The sequence below is a fragment of the Callithrix jacchus genome, chromosome 18 (assembly GCF_049354715.1).
Source record: "Callithrix jacchus isolate 240 chromosome 18, calJac240_pri, whole genome shotgun sequence".
Lineage (NCBI taxonomy): Eukaryota > Metazoa > Chordata > Mammalia > Primates > Cebidae > Callithrix > Callithrix jacchus.
The window spans coordinates 33288025-33306566 of record NC_133519.1 but is presented as its reverse complement, the minus strand read 5'-3'; the positions used below and the strand labels follow the sequence as shown (position 1 = coordinate 33306566).

General features: G+C 43.4%; 1 long non-coding RNA gene across 1 annotated transcript; it reads left to right on the top strand.

Annotated features, from left to right (window-relative positions):
* The first annotated feature begins 17556 nt into the window (after nucleotides 1-17556).
* On the top strand, nucleotides 17557-18415 carry LOC118149265 (uncharacterized). Its single transcript, XR_004736665.3, has 2 exons — nucleotides 17557-18007; nucleotides 18221-18415. It is a non-coding gene; the product is annotated as an uncharacterized LOC118149265 (long non-coding RNA).
* Nucleotides 18416-18542: the final 127 nt, after the last annotated feature.

Below are 18542 nucleotides of genomic sequence, written 5' to 3'. Positions count from 1 at the left end.
TCAGGGGGTTCTTTGCTTAATTTATTTTTGCTTTAGGGGTCAGAAGCCTGTTTGTAAAGCATTTAAACTTTGCTGGGACTCAACTACTCAAACTATCAGCCCCTTAGTCCAGTGTCTCTGAAGCCTAAATAGGCAAAGGCAAGAGAGAAGCTCATCTCTGGATTGAGCCTGAGGTCAGGGGCTGCAGGAACTGGTGGGATTTGTTTAATCAAGACCACTGAAGACCTGCATGAGGAAGGATCTTATTTCAGCGTTGCCATGGGGACTGCTGGCTGGATTGACTGAATGCTTGGGCAGATAATGACTCTTTTTTAGAAGAGAAAATAGTTGCTATTTTCCAAAAGCTAAATGTGGAGTGAGGTGGCAGTGAGGGGGGAAACAGAAGGCCTATGAGGGTAAGAAGTGGGGAGCTAGGCCAACTCTGGCTGAAGAATGGGGACAGGCCTATCCAGGACTCAGGAGCTTAAGAGTCATGCTAAACCACTCCTAGAGTTCAGGCCTCCACCAGAGGATGTGGCTCTATTCACACAAAAATTTTATACAGAAAATAGTCAATCTGTGATTTGCAAAACTCATTTTCAATTTCACAGGCTATAGTCTTCAAATAACTCCAAGTAATGTCACATGTCTAATAGTTGTCCCAGAAAGAAGTACCCAAAAGGAATTTTCTCCAAAGGTCCTTCAGAAACTGTGAAATGGGCTCTATTTGAAGAAAACTGTTTCCATCAAAATGTGCAGAGACTCTGCATAAGTGTGCAGCACAGCTGAGCCTCTCATCCCTGGGAACACAGTCTGGGATTGCCTGATGGATATCTGGCTATAAGGACTTTGGACATTATCCCCAACTCCCCATGGAAGAATTATCCCTGTATTTCCTACCAACAATACTGAGCCAAACTGCCTTTGATGTCCCCAGAGTTATCTGATCACCTAGTTGACACTGAACAGAGCAAGACGACTGGGAGACAGCAGCTCAGCCCTGACATCTGCTCAAGGCCAGCAGCAAGAGTTCCAGGAGTTACATGAGCCACTAGGTCCATCCAATCTACCATCTGTCACTGGATTACCTTGCCACCTTGGGTCACTGACTTCCCCACTCTGTGCCATCTGTGAAATGTGCATAATAGCACACCAAGTCCGTCTGTCCCTCCTCCCTCTTTCCTTGTTCTCTCCCCCTCCCTGCTTCCCTCTCTCCTTTCCTTCTCCCTCCCTCTCTCCCTTTCGTTCTCTCTCTACCTCTCTTCTTCTCTCCCTCTCTCTTCCCTATAGAAGAGAGATGATGTGTTTGTAAAGTGCTTTGAGCTCCTTGGAGATAGAGGGTCTATAAATATAAGCTGTTATCACTGTTACCATGGAAACACACACAGACAACTGTGCTCTGTTTCTGCATTTGCTGAGCATAATTCTGGCCTTCCCGCCCTGCTAGCTGTTAAACAATCAGTGGTTTTACAAAGCTCTACAGCCAGGTAATAGGTGGGGCCTCGAGGCTGAACTTGTTTGCTATTCAACTCCTCCTCATGTGAATTTTCAAAACCTGTGTTTCTGTTTGCTAAGGTAGAGGATAGTATAAGGTTGGCCAGAGCCAGCTGTTAAACCAGGGATACAAATAATGACAGGCATAGGTATGCCACCCAACCTGGGGCCCTGATCTGTAACAAGGCTCAGGTAAGGGAGAATTCCAATGAGCTGAGGAAATAATATTCCACCCATTTCCTAAATTTGCACCAACTCCTAACTCCTCAACTTTAGAACCAGAGCTGGCAAAATGTTGGAATAAAGAGAGTTACGAATTTGCACCCTTCTGCCAATTTGTGACCATCTGACAAGCAGGGGCTATGTCTTTTTTATTATTGTCTCCACAGCGCCTAGCGCAGTGTCTGCACATAGCAGTTGCTGCACAGAGGCTTGTGGAGAAAAACGAATCACCAAGTGAATAAATGGCTGTTGTTTTCTAGAACACAGGTAAGAGTGTTGCTGAGTGAGATATGCCACTGAAAGTTGGCTTGGACCTCAGGACCTCAGAGCACGTCAGTGAGAACAACGATATATTCGCTTCACTTCTAGTTTTATGGATGGTCCTGGGAAAGTTGCTCTGTAACTGAAAGCCCGACATAGAATGGCGTAGCCTAGTTGTTAACCACACAACGGAAAGATCCAGTGTAAAACGTGAAGGTGTGAAAACCATAGGAAAAGTCCTTATTCCTTTCAGGCAAGGCTGTGATCTCAGGGGTAAGTTTTCCAGGCCTCAGTTAGGAATGTAGTGAAATGGGAATGGGCTTTGGACTCAAACACATTATAACTCAGTGTGTGAGCTCTGCCACTTACCGGCATTCCTGAGCCTCCATTTTCCCATTTGTAAAACAGAAAAATAGCACTCTCTCATAGGTCTGAGGTGGCTGTTAAACAAAACCAGAATATAAACTATAGCTCAGTGGCTGGCACCAGCCAATGATTAATGCATGTTCATTCCATTAGTTTGCCAATACGCATGAATATTCATTTATTTTGAACACTTCACTTACTAACTTATTCTAAAGGCCTGACAGATGTTTCAGATCCCACTAACATGAGGGTGTATGATGTCTCTGCCTTTGGGAAGGGGGATTGGAGAATGTGAAGGGAGAGAGAAACTGCTCAAACACAGACAGGGAGTGGGGACCAGCTACATAATTTGCAGAGCCCAGTGCAAAATGAAAATGCAGGCAGTTGCTAAAAAATAATTATTAAGAATTTCAAGAAGATGACAACTGAGCATTAACACAAGCAGGGAGTTCCACTCAGCTAAGGGCCCCATGTAACTGCATAGATTGCACATCAATGAAGCCAGCCCTAGAGCCAGGGCAGAGGCAAACTGGTTTCCAGGCTTGGTACAGAAGATCATATTGATGATATAAGTACAATCAGTGATGCAGTTTCATGGTGTTACCCAAATGCTGTTTTTGTCATCATGTAGATCTAATACAATCACAGAAGACACAGGGTGTTTTTCTACAAAAATGCTTGAATACATGGAATTCATATTTTAAGCTAAACCTAACTGATAGTAAAGGTCACTTCAGGAGGAAAACACTCATAAAAACAAGTAAACTCCTATCGTAGTGGCCGATTGCATAAAATATGTAATAATTGTGTTTAGAGGTTCAAATTGTTCCTGTATCCTTGTTCACAGAGGGTATGGGGGAGAAGTCAAATTATAAAGCACATAAAGCATTTATATGCTTTTTATGCATTTGCTATTTATTAACCCCCCTACTGTATACAAGGTATGGTGCTGGGTCATGTAAGGGAAACAGAAAAAAGTTATCATCAGCCACAATATGATCTTTAATGCTCCCTTCAGGTCTAACAATTTAGGATTCCTTGATAAAGACATTTAAGGCCTACCTTTAAGAAACTTAAATCTAGTGAAGTAGCAGAAACTAAAATGGGCCGGGAGCAGTGGCTAATGCCTACAATCCCAACACTTTGGAAGGCTGAGGTGGGTAGATCACTTGAGGCCAGAAGTTTGAGAAGAGCCTGGCCAACCCAGCAAAACATTGTCTCTACAAAAAATACAAAAATTTAGCTGGATGTGATGACAGCACCTGTAATCTCAGCTACTTGGGAGGCTGTGGCACAAGAATTGCTTCAACCCAAGAGGAGGAGGTTGCAGTGAGCTGAAATTACACCACTACACTCCAGCCTGGGTGACAGAGTGAGACTCTGTTTCAAAAAAAAAAATTAAAATGAAGTTGCTCTGTATGGGGTATTTATAACTGATTATATAAGTAAGCATATAAATATTATTTATGTTATATGGCAATATTATATTAATATCAATATATAACATTTTAATAGTTATTTTGTATAATTTATATAAACATAAATAATTTAAATAAAAACAATTTATATAAAAATCCTAGGATAAAAAAGAAATCTAGGCAAAAGACCATATAAAAATCTAGATTTCTACTAAGCCCTTCAAACATTGGGAACATTGTCTTATTTAAAAAAAAAAATCTGACACTAAAACTAAGTCACGAGTAGACAATGGGTTCTTCTGGAGTCAAGCAACAAAGCTGCGGTCAAACATAGTCCCCTGTTGATAAATTACTGAATTTATTCACAGTGATTCTCCATTCCCCTTCCATCCTTGGTTCACTAATAAAGAATATGATTTAAATAGGCGATATGCATCTCCTTTTTCCCAAGGTATAACAATTAATGGCATTAATAAAAGGTTCTACATAAATGTGTTGACACCAATTTGGGAGCACAGGCTTGGAAAGTCAGGCACCCTTGATTAGATTTCAAGTGTACCACTTCTTAGGTATTAGTAACTTGGGTAAATTACATAATCTTCCATTTTCTCATAAATTGCCATATTAATTTCTCTCCAGTTTTGTTTCGTTTTGAGGATTAAAAGCGTCTAGCAGTGGCTGGCACACAATGGCCATTCACCTGGTAATGTGCTCACTCCCAACCCCCACCTTCTTACCTTCCTTCTATAAGACCTGCTATAAACAGAATATCATGGGGCTGTAATGTATTTCACTGAGAATTATGGAATACCAAGATGCAGCCCAAGGAAGAGTCAACTAACTGGAGATAGAGTCAGGAAACCCAGGATGAATAGGATCAAGACAGGTGTTGAGCTGATTAAAGACAAATGTTGACTTTATTTTCAACTTTGAGTATGCTAAATCCCATCATTGTAGGTTACTTCTGATTCCCCTGGGTTTATTATAATCCCTTACTGAATGTGCCATGAGCAATCCTGGCATTTTATCTGATCCAGACATTTAAACAGCAGAGTCAAAACAGTCAACTTAAAAAGAGGAGGAAAGGTAAACAAGGCTGGAGAGAGAAGAGATCTAAGAGTTCCACCTGTTTTATTTTTTCCAGGAAATAGAACCCTGAACTTCTCAAAGTATTTCTGCGTTGCTATACAAAAAAACCCATTGGGAATTGTAAAGAGAGATTGAACCTAAAGGAAGAAGAAAGATGTTACTTCTCTCACAGTCTGTTATACTAGAATGTGGACAGAGAGCGCTGCTGCAACATGGCCGAAGGACCCTGCCTGGGTGCTGTGTGCAGGGCACCAAAAGCCCCTAATAAACTAAATGGACCAAAAATTCCCCATGACTAGAGTTTCGCATTAAAGAAGGCACTGATCCCCAAGGAGTCTCTCGTGCCTATGCACACAACAGAACACAGAATTTTGACAGAATGAACATGGGGCGTGGGAGTTCTGATGGCAGGGATCCCACTGGCTGAAAATGCAGAAAGAGGATGAAAGCTGCCAAAGACAAGTTAACACACTCCATGGCTTTGCCTGGGCTTGGGGCTCTCATGGAGGTTACAGAGTGTTCAAGACAGCTCAGAACTGCTGTGTGGGGGAAATTCTCAGCCAACCTCATCTTACAACCATTCTTGTAGTCAGGACTGCACAATCCTCACTTAGTGCTTGTGTTTAGTGATTGCTTTGAGCAATTTCAACATTTACTAAGATAAGGGGGATTTGAGGTATGCTGTTCTAATCTTCAGCATTTGGTTACAAAGAACAGGTTCCCATTCAGGCTAAGTCAAGAAAAGAGGGTTTTAATGTAGGAATCTCACAGGAATCCAAGGATAGAGCTCCTTGGTACAGTGGGCCCCATGAGAAGAGGAGTTGAGAAGATGTTCAGAATTCTGGCAGAAGCTGCTAGCTGTCTTCCAGTGTTCATTCTTCTTTTTTCTTCTTAGTAATAGAATCCTGTGTGCTTTATGTGGGCACATTGCTGCTTGTTGCACACTACAGTTCCCAGCCTGCGTTGCAGCGAGGTATGACTATGTGAGTAATGAGGTATAAATGGAAGTGAGATGTACAAATTTGGCATCATCTTCTTAAAGACAAAGCCACTTGTCCTGGATTTTCTCCTTGCAGTAAGACGGAATGCAGTTGTAATGTTGACCCAGGCTCAGTCAAGCAAAAGAGGCCACCACCATTGGGGATGCAAGAGAAACAACACAGGAGAGCAGGCTCTTTCAATGAACACACAGTAGAGCCACCATTCCAGCCTGGATTATTCACCTCCAGGCTGCTACGAAAGAAAAGAAAGAGAGAGAGAGAGAGAAGGAAGGAAGGAAGGAAGGAAGGAAGGAAGGAAGGAAGGAAGGAAGGAAGGAAGGAAGGAAGGAAGGAAAGAACTGCTCTATTCTTTGATTCACTGTATTTTGGGGTCTCTAAATGTAAGCAGCACGGTTTACGTCTTGCCTACAAGAATTGAGGGCTAGGTTACAGACGGAGCTGCCCTTGAGTCAGCACCCACCCCAGTCCACTCTGCTATGGCTGGGTGGAAGGGGCACCGTGGTAAAAACAGCAGTTTAGGTAATCCTTCTGGCACATGTCTGTAGATAATATCAGGAGGCCAGTTTGCTGAAGAAGCATTTTAACAGAATCCGTCAGGTTCCTGAAAATCCTCTACTAGGAGGATATTAACTCTGGAAACATCATATTCTAAAATCCCCAGTGATTGTTTTCTCAGTGCAAGTCATCAATTCTCTGGCATCCAGTGCTCAGATCATGTCCAATTACAGCACTGGGGAGGTTTATATATACCTGTAGTTCTGATTCTCAAATTCTGACACATAATCAACTGACCCTCACCCCTAGAATTTTTCACTCAGTAGTTCTAGAGTGGGGCCTGTGAATTGACATTTCTGATAAGTTCCCAGGTCATGCTGATGCACCTAGTCTGGGGACCACACTGTAAGACCTACTTATACACTGCATGTACTACTGCCCCATGTGATGTAGGGAATGCACACAGCTGCCACTGGCATAGTATACAACATCTTTAAGCCAGATGCTACTAGGAACACCAGACATTTTACTATTTTAGAATATTCAAAATACAAGGATGCATCTCCAGTCTGTGACTTGGTAAGTAAACAAAAACGTAATTTATTTAGCAAATATTTTAAGTACTTATTCTGTGTCAGGCACTGGAAGCCTGACAAAAATATCAGACACTATACAGCTTAAATTCAAGAGGGAAAAGCTATCATTTATTGATTTCTATTAGGTTTTAAGGCCTTAATTGTCTTAAGTTCCCATGATGACAATAAAATATAGATGGTGTTATTTCCATTTCCAAAATAAGAACATGGAGCCTCATATAGTTAGGTAACTTTCACAGCCTTAGATGGCTGTGTCTCTGAAACCCATGCACTTTCCACAACACCACAGAGAGATATAGCTGGCTAATTCTACAAAGGGGCTCTTAGATAAAATTCCCTATATTTTTTCAGCAAAGAATTTCTTTTTTTACTATGATAACCCAGAAAGATCCCTGAAAAGTTGAGGATCTTGAAATGTAAGGTCTCAAGGGCTGTGATGGGAGGATCAAGGACTTCAAGGAGGGAACGGTTTATAACTCTTGCCCACAACCCACTTTCTGAACCATCTGGCCAGGTAAGCTGCTGCTAGATTGCAATAAACTTTCAGGGTTCAGAAGAAGTTTACTTTGAATATCAACCTTACATTAAATTATCAAGTCCCTGTTTAAAACTGGAGATTCCTCCTTCAATGATTCATTCAAGATATATTTCTTGAAACTCTTACATTCCAGGCACTGTGCTAGGAACTGTGGATGATTCACAGGTAGGTAATACTTATGTCTCTGTTCTTAAGGAGTTCACAGTTTGAATATAGATCTTTTTCTTAGTTGTTCTCCCTATACTGTGCTTGAGTCCTTCTTAAGGATATTTTATGTTTTGAATACTTCATGGTTTGAATTTTTAATCTTTCTTCATAATCCCAATTCATGCAACAGCTCATGCAGTTTTCCTTTTAGTGGGGCTATTAATGTATAAGAGTTGGCTATTTGGCAAGGTAACATAATGATTTACTTTTAAAATAGAAATGACAATGGTTATTCTAAACTTTCTTAAAATTATTAAAAAGAGGAGGTAAACCCTTGGGCAATGGGAGAAAGGAAAGAATCCTTGGAAGAATCTATGATCCTGAAAGAAAGGTAGGAACCTGCCCTCAAGATGAGAGAGAAGGAAAGAATCTTAGAAGAAGAGACCTTTGGCATTGAGTTAAAAAAGCAACTGGGTGGGCAGAAAGAAATGAAGACCAAAAGGTTCAGTATAACTCTTGTTTTAAAGGGTTTTCACATCATTTGTTGTTAAATGGCATGTTTAGACCTAAGTGTGGTTGGCCATGAGGATTTTCATCTTCAGAACAAGTATACTCCGTTTTTTTTTTTTTTAATTTTAAAGAAAACAAGGATAAAAGTTCATCAGCTCACAGGTTTTGATAACCTTTAATAGGTGACCATATGTGTGATTAAATTTGGAGGCTGAAAATCAGACTCAAGTTTCCATGGAGAACTTAGGTTTTGCTTCAGAAGTCCCTCAGCAAGAATTTCCTGTCACCACTCCACCTGGGAGAGGAGTTGGTGGGGGTGAGGGCAGAGAGAGCGCTACTGGTGACAATCAAGTCTTGGTTTATTTCTTTAAAATTGTCTGTGCACAGGTGCTACTGTGAACACTGTTTTATTTCCACATAATCTGGACTCCCTAAGCTCAATTAACAGCTGTCTCCAAATTTTCCTTGGCATTTTCAAATCTCAAAGAGCAAAGTTGTTTTTATAAGTTTCTTCTCTCTAAAACAGACTGAGGCAGCTCTTGAATACAACAGTCTTATCCTTAAGGCTCATTCCTGTGCATTGCATGGGCCTTTTTTTTGTGTGTGTGATGGCGTTTCGCTCTTGTTACCCAGGCTGGAGTGCAATGGCGCGATCTCGGCTCACCGCAACCTCCGCCTCCTGGGTTCAGGCAATTCTCCTGCCTCAGCCTCCTGAGTAGCTGGGATTACAGGCACGCGCCACCATGCCCAGCTAATTTTTTGTATTTTTAGTAGAGACGTGGTTTCACCATGTTGACAAGGATGGTCTCAATCTCTTGACCTCGTGATCCACCCACCTCGGCCTCCCAAAGTGCTGGGATTACAGGCGTGAGCCACGGCGCTCGGCCGCATGGGCCTTTTAATAATACCTATACTGCACTGTCTTCCCAACTGCAATGGGTTTCTCAAACACTGCAGTGTGTGCAAATTACCTGGGAAGCTTGTTCACATGAGGATCCCAGTCCCCCGGTCAGATGCCTTGATTCAATAGAGTTGGGATGAAGTCCAGGAATCTGCATTTTAATGGAGCTAAGCTGGCAAATCTGATATAGACACTTCACATCAACATATTGAGAAACTCTGTAATTGCATTAGAGTTGGAGACAAATGTGCAGGTGCAGCCACATCATGGATTCACCCAAATTCATTGAGGGCATACTGTGTACCCATCACTGTACTAGACATGGGGGATACCAAAGATGGTGACAGCTAGTTCTCATAAAATTAAATTCTCAGCAAATAATTACATGAATATAAAATTATTATCTGTGACAAGTGGCACAAGGAAGAGTTATGCAATGACAGAAAAACCTGTGGCTAAGGGATTTTTTTCTTAGAAGTCAAGAATATCTTCCCAAAAGACTTCAGAGGTCTTATCTGGCCAAAAGGGGAAAGATAAACATCCCAGACTCACAGGAACTAGCGTATGCAAAGGTCTTAGGGCCACAGGGAGTTTGTAGAGTCTGAGAAGCAACCTAGTGTCCTCAATAATGTGCAGTCCAATGCTGGTCAACTCGAATACAAGCTTCCCAGTGTCACTGTGACATTCCATCCTTCTGGAAGGCTGGTGAAATTGAAGGACTAATGATCTGCTGAAAGTAGCTATTAATTTACAGCAAAATGGGAACCACACTAAGCCCTATTGTCAATTAACATGCTGAAACCGGCAGCCAGCTGGCATGCTGGGGCTGAGTAACCACAACCTGCCCTGCCACAACTTGTACTAAGAATGGGCAATAGTTGTCTAAATCCCACAAGCCCCCAAAGAGGCTGGCAGAGATTGCAGCCATGATTGCAACAGGAAGTGGAGAAGGGTGGTGGGTGGGCAGAATATCAGCAGAGCTAGTCCTTGCCAGCTGCGCAGGGTCATACACTGTGCCATGGCATTGTATGCATCTGTTTTGGTGCACTCTTTCTTTAAAAAATATTTTCACCAGCTCTACACCCTTGTCGTTTCCATAGCCATGTTTCCTGACCCCAGGGGCCTGAACTCTTCTAATTGTTTGCTCCTCAAATGGCTTGTTTTCCTACCACAAAAGAAAGAGATTTGATCTTCTCGTTGTAGAATAAAATATGAGATAATGGGCCCCCTCCCAGGATTCATCTTTGAAAAAGGCTTCAACAATATGAACACAAAAGAGCACATCAATACGTGTCAAGTTTCTCTGCATCACTGCGGCAGAGGCAGTGACAGAACTTCTAATTTTTAACTGGGCACAGGTGCTGAGAGAAAACAGTATTTCCAAACATTCCATATGGCTAAGGGTTGCCCTGAGGCCAAGTTCTGACCGATGAGATAGGAGTAGAAGTGGCCTGTGACAATTTTCTAGGATAGATGTTTCCATGAAGGGTGGTTGGCACTTCTGTTTTTTCCTCCTCCAGCCTGGATGTGATGACTGATGTCCATGAGTGCAAGGGCCATGTAGAAGGGATATGAAAAGATAAGCTGGAAGGGGCCTGGCTCCCTGAGGACTTGCTGGAATAAAGCCATCATCCCAGTCCTGGGTTACCTACCTCTGGACTTGTAAGTCAGAGAGAAATAGAATATCATGATGTTGAAGCTGCTGTTATTTTGGGTTTCTATTACAGACAAACCTAACCCTAACTGATAAATCTATCCTGGGGATTTTTCTTTCTTTTCCCTTTTTCTTTTTTGATGGAGGATCACAGTGAGGTTTTTTACTTAGAATTCCTCAAATGTAGGCGGTGATATTCTCCATCTTCATGTGTGGCTGCTTCTTCAGTTTAACCCAGCAGAATCATGAGATGGAAAATGAACATGGACTGGAAGAATGAGGCCTCTGCATGCATCTGTTTATGTACTCTTAAAGAGTCAAAGACCAGCCCTGCCCCAATCTCACCAGCCATTTTCCACTCTGCGTTTCCACTTTCTCATCTGAAACATTGCCTCTAAGTTTTCTTAAAGATCTGATCATTTCGAAGATTTGGCATGCTCAGTTTCACCCAACCCCTGCACCAATCTGCCAATGAAGGGAAATTATTATTGGGATGAAGAGTTTGCATCTCACCAATAGGCTATGCTTTAAAAATCCATGCATTACCTGGATTTTTGAAGAAGAAGAAGAAGAAGGAGAAGGGGAAGAAGAAGAAAGAAGAAATTAGAAGAAGAAGGGGGGGAGGAGGAGGAGAGGGAGGAGGAGGAGGAGGAGGAGGAGGAAGAAGAAGAAAAGAAAGGTCTAGGGAGTGTATACTTAGGGCAACTTGAATCTATGCTCCCAGGTAAAAAAGAAAAATTTAAAAAAGAAAAGAAATGAAGGAAGGAAGAGAAAGACAAAGGGAAGTCTTGGCCCTGCACTTTTAAGTCTTATATTTTCTCTATTAAAAAAGAAATGGTCCTGGCACAGTGATTCACACCTATAATCCTACCACTTTGGGAGGCTGAGGTGGGAGGATCACTTGAGCCCAGGAATTTGAGACCAGCCTGGGCAAAATAGTGAGACCTTGGGCTGGGCGTGGTGGCTCACACCTGTAGTCCTAGCACTTTGGGAGGCCAAGATGGGTGGATCACCTGAGTTCAGGAGTTCAAGACCAGCCTGGCCATCATGGTGAAACCCCATCTTAAAAAAAATAATAATTAAAAAAAATACTGAGACCTCATCACCACAAAAAATAAATTGTGCATGTGTGGTGGTGTGTGCCTGTAGTCCCAGGTACTGTAGAGGCTCATGTGGGAGGATCACTGACCCCAGGAGGTTGAGGCTCCAGTGAACCATGATCATGCTACTGCACTCTAGCCTGGGCAATAGAGACCCTGTCTCAAAAACAATGACTGCAAAAGCAAACCCTCTTTGTCCCAATCAAAAGCGTTCTCTCATTTGACCCTGATGAAACATAACCTGTGTTTCTGTACATTTGCACATGCTTCCCTTCTGCCCACACTTTTCCTCTCACTTCCTCACACAGTCTAATTCTTCCTTGTTCAGATGTCCCCCTCTTTAGGAAGTCACCCCAACTCTCAGGAGGGGATAAGTCTTGCATGCGCTCCTAGCACCCTGGGCAAATCTCAGGCTGTCCCCACATGAGAGAATAAACTGCTTGACTGGAGTCTCCAGTGACCAGCAAAGTGACCAGCACACTGTGAGCTTCATCAATATTCAATGAATTGGAAAACAAATATTCCTTCCTGTCTGGTATCATCTCAGGCACTATCAATATCCCTGTTCAGGATTCACTTCTTGCACAAAGGGTAACTCTTCTCTAAACTCACATTGTATCTCTTGTTCGTGGTATTCATTGTGAAACACAATCATTTAGCACCTTGCATTGTTGTTCACTGACTTCTGTGTATTGTGCTCCTCAACCGGAATGTGTGCTGCGTAACTGTCCAGACCATATCTCAGATGTCATGTCCTTTGTTATTCCCTCAGTTTCTAATATAATACTATACACACAGTAGGCAATCGACAAATGATTGATGGATGAGTGCATGAATCAAAAAAATGCTTCTTTAAATTGTGACCCCCATGAAGACTTACATGATTTTGGAGTGATTTTAACATAAAAAAAACCAAACAGCCTTTACACGACAGAACCCATTTGGTGCCATGAGCTATGCTTGCCCTTTCTATGAGTATACATTTTCCTCCTGCAGCGGCAGTTATATCTAGTGGATCTGAGCCTGGTCTCTGGAGCTAGACTGCTTGGGTTTGAAGGTGGCCTCCCTTCTTGCTAGCCTTAGTCTATAAGAGACTTGGCTGCTTCATTTGTAAAATGAAGATGATGCTAATAGGACCTACCTCATTAAGTTGTAAGAAATGTAATACAAAGCAGAAAACAGGGGAGAGGGGAAGGTAATCCACATTGAATACTTGGCATAGTGTCTGGCTTCCAGTAAGTGTCTGATAAATGCAGTTATCAGTGTGGCTTCTAAGATGACAGAAGGTTTAAATGGAACAAGAACTCTTAGAGAAGCCAGGGCTCAATCATCCTGGTCTTTCCATCATTCCACTTATTTATGTGGGCAGTATCCTTGGCGGTATCACTGTAAGGAAAGGTATAGCAATGACTTTAAGAACCAAGAAGTCAAGTTCCCCAGTGGGAAGTGTCATGCTATGTAACTAGACAGGAGGCCCATCAGGTACGCAGAATACATTTCAGTAACATCTTAATAAAGGGCGTGTGCCTTCTGCTGGGATGACTGGGTGCAATGCCATGTGCATGATAGGTATGAAAGACTGAATGTTATCATTTATTCATCAAAAACATGCTGTTAGCCAGAATACAGATTTTGCAAACAGCCAGTTTTCCTAAAGGATTTGCTCCTTCAGATCATAAAACCTCCTCATTACTCAGCACAGAGATGAGTATAAATTAAGTTGTAAGCTAGTTTATGCAAATTATTTTACATTTTCCTGCCTCCCAGCTCCTCCCAAAAGTAAAATAAATGCAAAACAGTCTTTTTTCATTTCTTCTCTTTGTTTTGATCCCTACAAAGTAGCCATGATATTTCCAGAAAGATGTGGAAAGGTACAGTACCCCACAAAGAAGAAAAGTTGGCATATTTTATGAGGTATAAAAGGTTCTTTATTCTGTGTTTGTTTGCCTACCTGTCAGCCTGCTTATCTGAGAGTGCCTGTCTGCCTTGCACCAGGCAACAACCAAGCAGCCATTTAATCCTGCTTGGTCATTAATGACTCCCTCCTCTGTACCTTGACCACATTGCAGGGAGGAACCTACACCAGGGCAGTCCAGGTTTAGGTTTCCCAGCAACCTGTGACCTGGCCGGAAAATGTGAATGTGTCAATCCAATTCCCTCTGCCTGGAATCCAGGCAAAGTAAGCTTTGCCAGTTAGCCACGGGAACTGCAGCTGCAGGATCATGAGGAAGGCAGGACCATAACAACCTCAGCCAATTGACCTGTATGTTGGACAAAGCTGGGCATTGGGGGAGCTGAGGAAGCAGAGAAAGTAGGAGTTACTTAGAAGGAAAAAGCAGCATTCAGAGTTCAGTTGAGTAATTTTAATGGGTAAATGCTAGAATGTCCAGAACCAAGATCTCCGGACCCTGGCCCAGCAGCATCCCAGGACAGTCCTCGTGAGGACAGTATTTATACAACCTTGCCCTGGAGATCAGGGATGAATGGTCCCCTGCCCTTATTGCTTCATGGGTATCCGTATCACTTGTGTTAGGTTTTGAGGCAGGGAGTACCTCTGTTTTTTGCAAGGACAAGAGATTTTTCTAAAACACTTACCTGATGTCACTGAGAGAGGCGTTGGCTCAAAAAAGCCATTCAGGCATAACCTTGTGATAACAGCAGTTGGCAAGATGACAGTGTCCAGATCATACATAAACATCAGCTCCACTGAACTCTGATCTCCTCAGAACCGGGGGTACCTGTTTTAAAGAGGACATGAGCAAATGAGACATCATGCAGATGAAGGCAGCAAGTATAATGAGAGGGTTGGAAAGTTTCTCATACAAGTACTGAAGAAATAGGAGATTTTTTTACTTGGAAAAGTAAAAATTAGGGAGACAAAGGATGTTTCTAATATATGTAGAGCTTCCACGTGGACGATACACTGAGCTTGCATTTTGTTCCTCTAAAGGCAAGAATTAGGATTGGACAGAAGTTACAAGGAGCTAAAATTTAGTCCAGAGTTTCCCAACAATGGAATGAGAGCTGCAAGACAGGGAGTACACAGCCTCTGGGGGTGTTCAACGAGAGACTAGCTGACCAGCTCCCTTGTACCAGGAGAGGGGAGTTTGGAATAGAGAATATCTGACAGTATCTCCAGTGTTATGCACAATGGATTTATCTACAGTGACTAAACATTACCTCTAGGCTCTCAGCGAAAGCTGCAGAAAGAAGCTGAAGATTAAGCAGACCATAAAATAGACATTCCTTTTTATCTCTAGAAGACTCCAAGTGGTCCAGCAAGAGAAGAGTCATGAAATATCTCACACCCTCTCTTATCTACATTTGTCTCTGGGGCTGGTGAGACCATGCCTCTGCCAGGGGAGTGATGTTGTGGGACCTCCTCTTACTGAGATAGCCTCTTAGAAGGGTGTTTGCTCATTGTCTTTTAAGCAGATGGAAAATTCTGGAAAGGAACTTTATTTTTTAAAGCTTAGAGGATGTGTTGGTTGGTGCCAGACAATTTTCCAAGGAAAAAACCCAAATCCAACCAATTTACCCCCCCAGCCCAGGGCAGGTGGTACAAAAAAGCAGGCAAGCTAATTCTGAAAGCTCTAACCATACTTTAGCACAGTTTATCCACGGCCTTCAGTCCTACCACCGACTAATCATGCAAGTAAGTCCGGATTATTGCAGAGACCAGACACCTCTGCAGTCCTGCTAGAACAGACCAAACAAAATACTTCCCTATGCATCTTCTTTTCTGTGTCTGCCTTGGTCACTTCCATTATCCACATGTTTAATAATTTGGCAAAGGAAATGGCAGGTGGAGAGAAATCCCAGTATGTCTCTCTATATCAGGGGTGCTTTCTGGACTTCCTCTTAGGAAACAGGAAACAGCATAGCAGAAAACAACTTCTGGGAGTTTGTTAGTCAAGGCCTGGCAGCCAAGGTGATGAGTGGGTGAGCTACCATTCCCACTGATGACAGGACAGTCCACTTACCAAAATCCCTATCCAAAAAATAAGTGGTTTTTTTTTTTATTTCCATACTATGTCCTCACACAAGACAAGGATTCAATTCCAGAACCAGTAAAATAGAAACCTGCCAGAATAGAATGCCTTCAGATGAAAGTGGTTTGTCGTCATCCAGGGTTTAAACTGAAGCAGAGCTAAATTATTGTTAGAAACCAGAACCATTTTGGAGAACGATTTGGTTTTCTGTCAAACATGCCAGGCCATTGTGGAGCACAGAATGAAGCCCTGGAGCAATCAATCCAGCATCCTTCCGAGATGGATAGGTAAGGCCCTCAGCCCAGCCCCATGTTAGGTGCTACCCAGGTATCTACGCCTGTCCTGGCCAAGGTGACAAGTTTGGCAGCATTTCCCAGTGCTCGCCCTCTCCCAGCCCTCTTTGTCGTCCAGTGCAGAGCTGTGCATTCCACTGCAAACAGAGCCTGCCATTGAGCCATTTTTCTCTGCACTGCGCATAGTTTCTGCTGCCAGAATGAGTCACCATGCAACACATACCCTCATCCCCTCCACGCTGTACTTAAAATACTCCAGGGCTGGCCGAACAGAACCCCACTGTGAGTGAGCACGTGTGTGAAGGTGGGATTGGCAGCTCAGCCCTGCAGAGCCCTCTGCAGAGCAGTCTGCATTGTGTTTGGCAGAGAGATTCAGAGAGCCAGTATTTGGGGAGGGGCAGAGAGAGGAAGGTCTGTTTTTCAAATCTGGTTCCACCTCATGCAGCCTGCCAAGTTGCACCATCTCTTTTGCAGGCGCCCTCACTTTAGCTTCTCTGATCTTGAACAGAAGAATCTTACTGCTGGGGGTTGATTTGTCCTGCCTCTTCTCCCAGCCTAGCTTCTGACTGGCCATCTTGCTACAAACAGAACTGCCCTGTCCTGCTTTTACCTGCCAGCCTGTCTCTGCCTCCCAGCATGGATTTTTCTTCAATCACAACAGCATCTAGTCATTTCCTGAGTTAGAACTTGTCATCCTTACTGGGATGGAGGTCCCTCACTGCTCTCCTGCCATTCCTGCTCTCTGCTTCCCCTCATCCACCCACACACAGAGCACTAACCTTGGGCAGAACCATCCCTCTTCCTCAGCCTGCACTGAAAAAAGGGGATTACAAATTGTTCTCCTCCTCCTGAGCCTTTAAACTGAACTGAATAATTTCTTTTTCTTTTCTGCAGAGAAACACTAAATTTCCATAGGCATTGACAGAAAAGTTGTCTTAGTTCCCCATGGTCCCCACCCTCCTCCACACCCAGCCACACATTCCACCTGCCAGGGGAACCCTGCCCTTTGGAGAACTACACACGTTCCGCTTTCAACCTGCTGCTACAACACCCTTCACAGAAGGGGCCTTGGAACAAAAGCCCAGATCAGCACAGCCCAAAGGGACAGGATGTGCTTGAGTTATTCATTACTTGAGTTGGAAGAGGTCACAGAGCAGGAAGTTCACTGGAAAGCAAGGGGAAAGGTGGCAGAGGGGGTGGGGAATAAGTCAGGGTGACCTTCTAGGGGCTGATGGGAACTCAAGAGTCCTGTTAGGGGGTGGGTATCAGAGTGGGAAGGTGACAAACTCATAGCAACAGCCCCAAGGTTAGCCAAGGTCAAATGGAAACTGCTGATTATAATTAAGCTAGCTACTTAGTAGCTCCTGCTATGCACTAGGCACTGCGCTTAACACTTTCCCACATCTCCCCTTTTATCCTTGCAATTATGTATCACTTCAATTTTATAACTGAGGGAACAGCCCTGGAGAGAACAAGTGACTTGCCCAAGGTCACCCAGCCAGCATGTTCTGAAGCTGGGAATGTGAATGCAGGTCTGTCTTGCTCTTTACCAGCTTGCTCTGTGTGGTGAAGTGGTTAGATGGGTGGTACAATTCCAGATGGTCTAGAGTGGCTGGGCAAGTGGAGTCTGAGATGAGCTACTGGGAGAAATCTGGTTTCAATAAGGCTGAGATCATGTTCTCCAGCAACAATCCCAGATTTGAGGAAGCCTGGGGGAAGCTGGCTTAGGATGGAGCTGCTGCATTGGCTATGCAGATGTGACCCTCAGGACTTTATCAGTACCTGTGAAGAGTTTCCATGTAGGGAAGTGGGGAGAGTAGAGCTAGGGACCTAAAATTTGAGAGGGGAAGATATTCTCCAGAGGAAGACAGTAAATCAAAGACTACAGACCAGGAGGTGCAGACGGCTCATCAGTCTACTGGGTGTTTTGCTATACCTCTGAAGACTTAAGGTGGGACATTTTTTAGGAAAAAAGAAAATCGGTCATTGGAGACTCTCTTTACATACTTTGTTTTACCACATGCTTCTTCTGGAAGTGGGGTTGGGAATTAAGGGTGAGGTATAGGAATGGGGTGGGCACAAGCAAGGGCACTCTCCGAACCACCTCATCCCTTCCCACACTACCCTTCCCCCACTCATCTCTTTTTCCTGATTCTACCCACAGGTTTTCCTTCCTCTTACAGTAGTGGGCACTCAACAACACATACCCTTCTCAGCAACCTGTCCTGCTGGAAACTCCTCCATAAGGTAACTTCTGCCTGAAGGGGACCAGGGCATCATATCTGCAGGTGCAGCCTCTTCCTACAGCTCTCATACCACCAAGCTGGGGCTTTTCCAACATAAACATTACAGGGGCTAAGCAAGAGGTGGCTTCCTTTCTCAATAAGCTGTTCTCTCTCGCAGTTGCCCTTGACAGAGCCCTGAGGCCTCCCCCACTGAAGCTGGGTGGATAGGTGGCTGCTTCTCCCCTGAATTTCAGGAATGTT